Raw genomic sequence first — 6,000 nt, 5'->3', positions numbered from 1 at the left:
TAGGGTTTTTTGTTTTTGGTGCGGTTTGATTTATTACAGGCAGCTTTCCAGCAGAGACGAAACCTCCCCCCCAGCCCCGTGTGTGTACATCACAGGACGTGACACAGCTCCCAAACCACATCCAAATAAACTGTTGTCTGTGTACCAGCAGATTTTCAGCTCATTCTGCAGGAGAATGTTATGTTGGGACTGGGCCTCTCACACACTCGTAGCTTATATAAGACAGGGCAGAAGGTGATTAATGCTTCCAGAACCAGGCATTTTGCCTTCATCCTGGCACAGACAATGGGGTCATCAGGGCAGACTTGACTGGAGTGCTTCCATCCTCTGGGGCAACTGCAAAACAGATCACATAAGACAGCTCCAGAAAAGGAGGCAGCCAGAGAATAGTTTCCATACAGACATGGATGCAGGTCTTGAGGAAGACAATAAAATCCACCCAGGCTGCCAAGTAAGCTAAGGCCAGAGACCTCATCTCAGCAATCTTCGGTATGCCCATGGGTAGCCATTGCAGCCAACACCTTGGAACTGAATAAGGGTGTGGAGGCCCCAGTACAGAATATACATATAAAGTATGAGATTCATCAGCACTGGAACTTGGATCTGAAGTCTTTGGAAGGCACTGGGAGTGTCTGTGTTACTGTGTGCATAAACTATTGCTCAGTTCAAATCTCTGGGTTCTGGCCTTTCATTGCATTGGGAAATTCTTCCAGGATTGGAGCACAAATTCCATTTTTCAGCTTTAGAAGCGTGTGTATGGGGGGCAGTTGTACAGAACTGCAGAAGTAGTTTAGTGTGCCCAAGGGGACTTTGTACGTGTTTCTTGGGCAGCAATTCTCTACGCTGCACACACAGCAAAATAACTGAGGAAATTGAAAGAACTTTCCAAGCTCTTTATGAGAAGGTGTGAGATCTGCCATTCAGTGAAAAATGTCACAAATCTCACCATAGTAAAGAGTCCAGTAGCACCTTTAAGACTAACCAACTTGATTGTGGTATAAGCTTTCGAGAACCACAGCTCTCTTCGTCAGATGCATCTGACGAAGACTTCAAATTTGCAAGATCAATGTAAATAAGTAATAAAACTTTTCAAATGTGCAAGATCATTGTAAATAAGTAATTTACTCTGGGCATAATTTACAATGTTCTTCTGACAAGAAACAATAGGTTAAGTAGTGTGGCTTAAGGAGCTATTAGGAAACACAGATATCTCAGTGAAAACATGAGTAACCAAGCAAGATGTCAATTGTTTGACATAAACACAAATAATTACTCATTTTGCAAACTTAACTGCACAAAAGAGCTCACTTGTAGTGTAGCACCTTGTGCCTCTTCCTGTCAGGTAACCGTCATATAGGTGCAGCTCACGTAGCCCTACTAGCAGGAATGCCTGAAGGTCTGCCATTTTTTTGTGGATTTTGGAAGGATCTACTGTTAACTGCATGTGTGTAGAAAGTAAGGGCCTCCTGCCTCTTTATGCAAGCATGCCGAGACAAGCAGCTAGAAGGTGAGGAGAGGTCACTGAATGGTGGAGAAGATTCTTTTATATAGGTAGGTTCAATCCCACCCTCCGAAATTTCTCCCTTGCCTTCTCTCCCCCACCCCATCACTGTCCCCAACAACCAATAAGTTGAATATGAAAGAAAAATCTATTTTATGACCTTGGTAGTGGGGGCTCCAAGAGCACACAGAACCTTTTCTAAGTGCACTTGGAGCCCCCCACTAGTGAGATCCTAAAACAGACTCCTCCCTCTTCCTGTCATGGCTTCCATGCTGTCACCAGAGGGGCGGAAGGTGTGTCTAGGATCATGGAAAGCTGAGGATCCTTTAGCTTTCACTAGTCGTCGTGATAGTGGCACCATCACCCTTGTTATTGCTTAAGCTTTCCTGAAAGAAGTGCAAAAATGATGGCCTTGAAACCCCTCATTAGGGAGTTTAAAAAAACTAGGGTTGCAGAAGCAGGAAATCCTCCACTATGCCTCTTGGAGTGGCAGCAGAGAAATTTTAAAAAATGGATGGTGCACCATCACCATTGTTGCTACTTAAAGTTTTTCTTCAAAAAGTGCAAAGATAGTGGAGAAAAATAAAGAGAGAAAAGAGAGCTCAGAATATATTTTGGACCACCAAAAGCAATAAAGGCTTTTCTAATTAACTTTTTTACTCATCTGGTATTCGGAGTTACAACAAGGGCTCATTTTGAGGGGGAAAGCACAGGACCCGCCTACCTGACTCTCAGCCATTTTGAGCCCATTTTGGCCTGGATTGGGGCTGAAACGGCCTGGATCGAGACTCTGATGGGTGGTGGATCACTCTCCCGCTCAGCAGCGGCCCAATCATCACCATTTTGGGCCCCTTTTTGGCCATTTTCAGCCCTTTTTTACCATTTGGGGCCCAATTTCGGCTCTAAATGGCCAGGATTGAGTCCAAAACAGCCAGGATAGGTGATGTCAGGGTGTGTGGCATATGCAAATCAGTCATGCTAATGATACATTTCCGGTAATGTCAAGGGGTGTGGCATATGCTAATGAGTTACGCTAATGAGTTACACTAATGAGTTCCTCCAGCTCTTTTTCTACGAAATGACCCCTGGTTACAACTAAAGGTATATTTTAATTATGATGTACCTGACCTTGTTGAAAGAAGTTTGACACTGCAGGTAATATAAGCAAGTAACATGCAGCTCTCAAAACTTTGTCCTGTTGGCCACACAAAATAGCCTATCAACCAAGATCTGATGCAGAGTCCCTGATGTTTGTTCCCCTTCTTCAGAGGCAGGCTGAGTGATGACCAGAAACAAGGGATTTTCTGCAGAGGGATTTAGACTTTAAAATTGCCTCCCTATAGTGATTTGCCTAGTGCCAAAGTTGCTATACTCAGCTTTAGATGCTAAGTTGTTTTCTTAGGCATTTGTCTCAGCACATATAGAGGCATGCAATTTTCCTTGTACCAGCTGATACAAATACATCTTTTGCTCGTTTGATTCTGGTTTTATGGTTGGTATTTAAAGCCACTGCTGAAGCTTTTCAGGGGGACCCACAAATTTCTGAGCAAGCAGGCTCCTAAAGAGGTAAGTTCCAAAGAAGGTAGACGGAGTGGTTTCTCGGGTGGACCCAGACCTCTTTCCTTAAAGCTGCTGGTATCTTAGATTGTTCAGTTATGTTTTTAGGGTATACAAGTCTGTTTTATCATTTGATGCCTTCTAAATTTGAATCATCTATCTATACTGAATGTTTTTTAAAAATCTGTGTTTTCGTTATTTTTGTGAACCTCCATAGGCAATTTAAATTGAGAGAATGTCAAATTGTTCAATACAAAACTGAATTTGTTACACACAAGGAGTTTTATTCTAGTGAGGGAAACTACTCTGCATACCAGATTTGACTTTCTTAATTTGTTTCTTGCTAAAGCTAAGAAATCAAATTAAAAAATTCCTCCTTACTCTCAGCTCTCAAAAATCATCCAAATTGCTTGTTACTACAATCCCATTACTTCAAAAGAAAAAAAAAAGATGACACTACAGGGTCTGAATATAATTAGATTTTGGTTAGATTGGGGAAACAGTGGTTGGTTCCACACTAGTCAAATGTTGCTCAATTACTGAAGCATAATTGCACACACACTTACAACACTGGTTTCTGATGTGATTGTCATCACTTCACTGTTTTCTCATTCTTTCTCATTCATTCTTATAGTTTCATTTTTTCCTAGGAACTCATTTGTATTGATTTGTCTTTTTGCTTTGGTGTGAAATAAATGCCCAGTCTTTGTGTAGATGGTCTAGCAATACTCAAGATTCTCAAGGGTTCAATAGCGATTGCAAATAGAGCTGGGGATAAAGGGCAGCCTTGCCTGGTCCCCCTTTTTATAGGTATGGCATCTGAAAAAATACCGTTTACTTTAATGTTAGCAGAGGGCTGTGAGTATATTGAGTTGATTGTAGTGAGGAATTTATTGCCAAATCCCATATACTGGCATATCCTGCATAGATAAGATGGTTCTAAGGAATCGAATGCTTTTTCTATATCTAAGGAAAGAAATGATGTTTTTAGATTGTTGGCTTTACAGTGGGAAATCAAGTTGAGTTTTGTAAATATTATCAGTTATATTGCGACCAGGAATGAAGCCAGATTGATCAGTATGAATATAATCAGAAATAAAAGAATTGATGTGTTTTGTAAGGATCGAAGTGAAAATTTTGTAATCATGATTTAATAGAGATATGGGTCTGTATGAGGCTGGGTTAGTTGCATCCCTCCCTTGTTTGGGTATAACTATAATTGTTGCTTAAGACCATGAAGGGGGAATTCGTCCATTGTCCATTATCGAATTGCAAGCTTCCATGAGTGGAGTTGATAGCAAGGAAGCAATTTTTTTTATAGAATTCATTGGAAAAACCATCTGGGCCTGGAGATTTGTTGTTTTTTTAGTTTTTAATTGCATCTAATATTTCTTGTTGTGTTATTTTGCTATCCAATAGTGAACGGTGTTTGTCATCTAATTTTTTAACTTGTTTAAGCGAATTCCAAAAATTAGAGATCTTATGTTGAGTAGGGTCTCTAGAGGTGTACAGCTCACTGTAGAATTTATTGAAGATTTTGACAATATCAGAGGATTTAGAGTGAGGCATTTTATTCTGATCGTATAATATGTTTACATTATTAGCTGAGCGTTTTTTCTTAACCTTATATGCAAGTAATTTTAGTGCTTTAGGTGAGTTGAGCTGGGTTCAATTTCAATTTCAATTTGTTGTTTTTCAACCATTTCACCACAGCTGTCAGCCAGTGATCTAAGATTTCTACTGCATCCTGTGGGGACCTGGATAACGAGATATAGAGTTGGATGTCATCTGCATATTGATGACATCCAACTCCATAGCTGTGAATGAGTTCTTCTAAAGGTTTTACTTAGAGGGTGAATAAGATTGTGCTCTGCGGAACCACACAAGATAGTTCCCATTCCGGAGACAGCTGATCTCCGACAGCAACCCTTTGAGTCCATTCCATGAGAACGATTTAAACCAATCCAGGGCTCATCCCCAGATGCCCACTTCTGTTTCTAAATGCCTCAACAGGATGGCATGGTCTACTGTGTCAAAGGCTGCAGATAGATCCAGGAAGAGCAATAAGGAGGCATGGCCTTTGTCTATATTCAGATGAAGATCATCCACTAATGCTATTAGTGCTGCCTCTGTCTCATGTCCTGGTCTGAATCCAGATTGGAAAGGGTCTAGAGTGCTAGAGTTATCCAAGAAGATCTGGAGTTGGTCAGCTACCATTCTCTCAATCACTTTGCCCAGAAAGGGCAGATTGGCCACATCAGTTTTGTCTAGGGATGGTTTTTTAATTAGCAGATGGATAATTGCCATTTGAGCGGCCAGGCAAAGGTGCCCTGAATTAGCAATTGATTTACACCAGCTCTTAGTGGTTCACTTTTGTGATCTTTACTTTAACAGCCAAGATGGGCAAGGATCAAGCACACAAATAGTGGTTTTCATAGATGGCAGGATCCTGTTAAGGTTTGTCATTGTAATTGGTTCAAAATAGTCCAAATGTAGGCCAGATGGTGTATTAAACATTTCTTCTATCTTGTTTGCATTGCAGCTAACATCTAGATCAGAGTGTATATTTGCTATTTTATCAGCAAAAAACCTAGCAAAGGCCTCATAACTAATTGTCTGTTCTTGGGGCTGTAAAGGTTCAGATTTAGGAGTTAGAAAGTGTCTGGATATCCTGAACAACTGGGATCCACCCTGAGCCTGCTGTAGATGTGGAGAGGGCAGAATAAAAATCGAAAATAAATAAAAATAAATAAATAAATAAAATAACTAGCCGTTGCAATGTTTGCCGAGAAATAAAGTTTCCTTGCCACTTTCATTTCCATTTCATAGATCCTCCAGTGTGTTCTGTAGCAAGCTCTATCAGCTTCCGTGTGAGTTTTTTGCCAGCATCTTTCTAGACCTCTTCTGACCCTCTTCAGGTCAGCCAGCTCTGAGGTAAACCA

The sequence above is a fragment of the Eublepharis macularius genome, chromosome 6 (genome assembly GCF_028583425.1).
Source record: "Eublepharis macularius isolate TG4126 chromosome 6, MPM_Emac_v1.0, whole genome shotgun sequence".
Lineage (NCBI taxonomy): Eukaryota > Metazoa > Chordata > Lepidosauria > Squamata > Eublepharidae > Eublepharis > Eublepharis macularius.
This window is presented reverse-complemented; position numbering follows the sequence as displayed.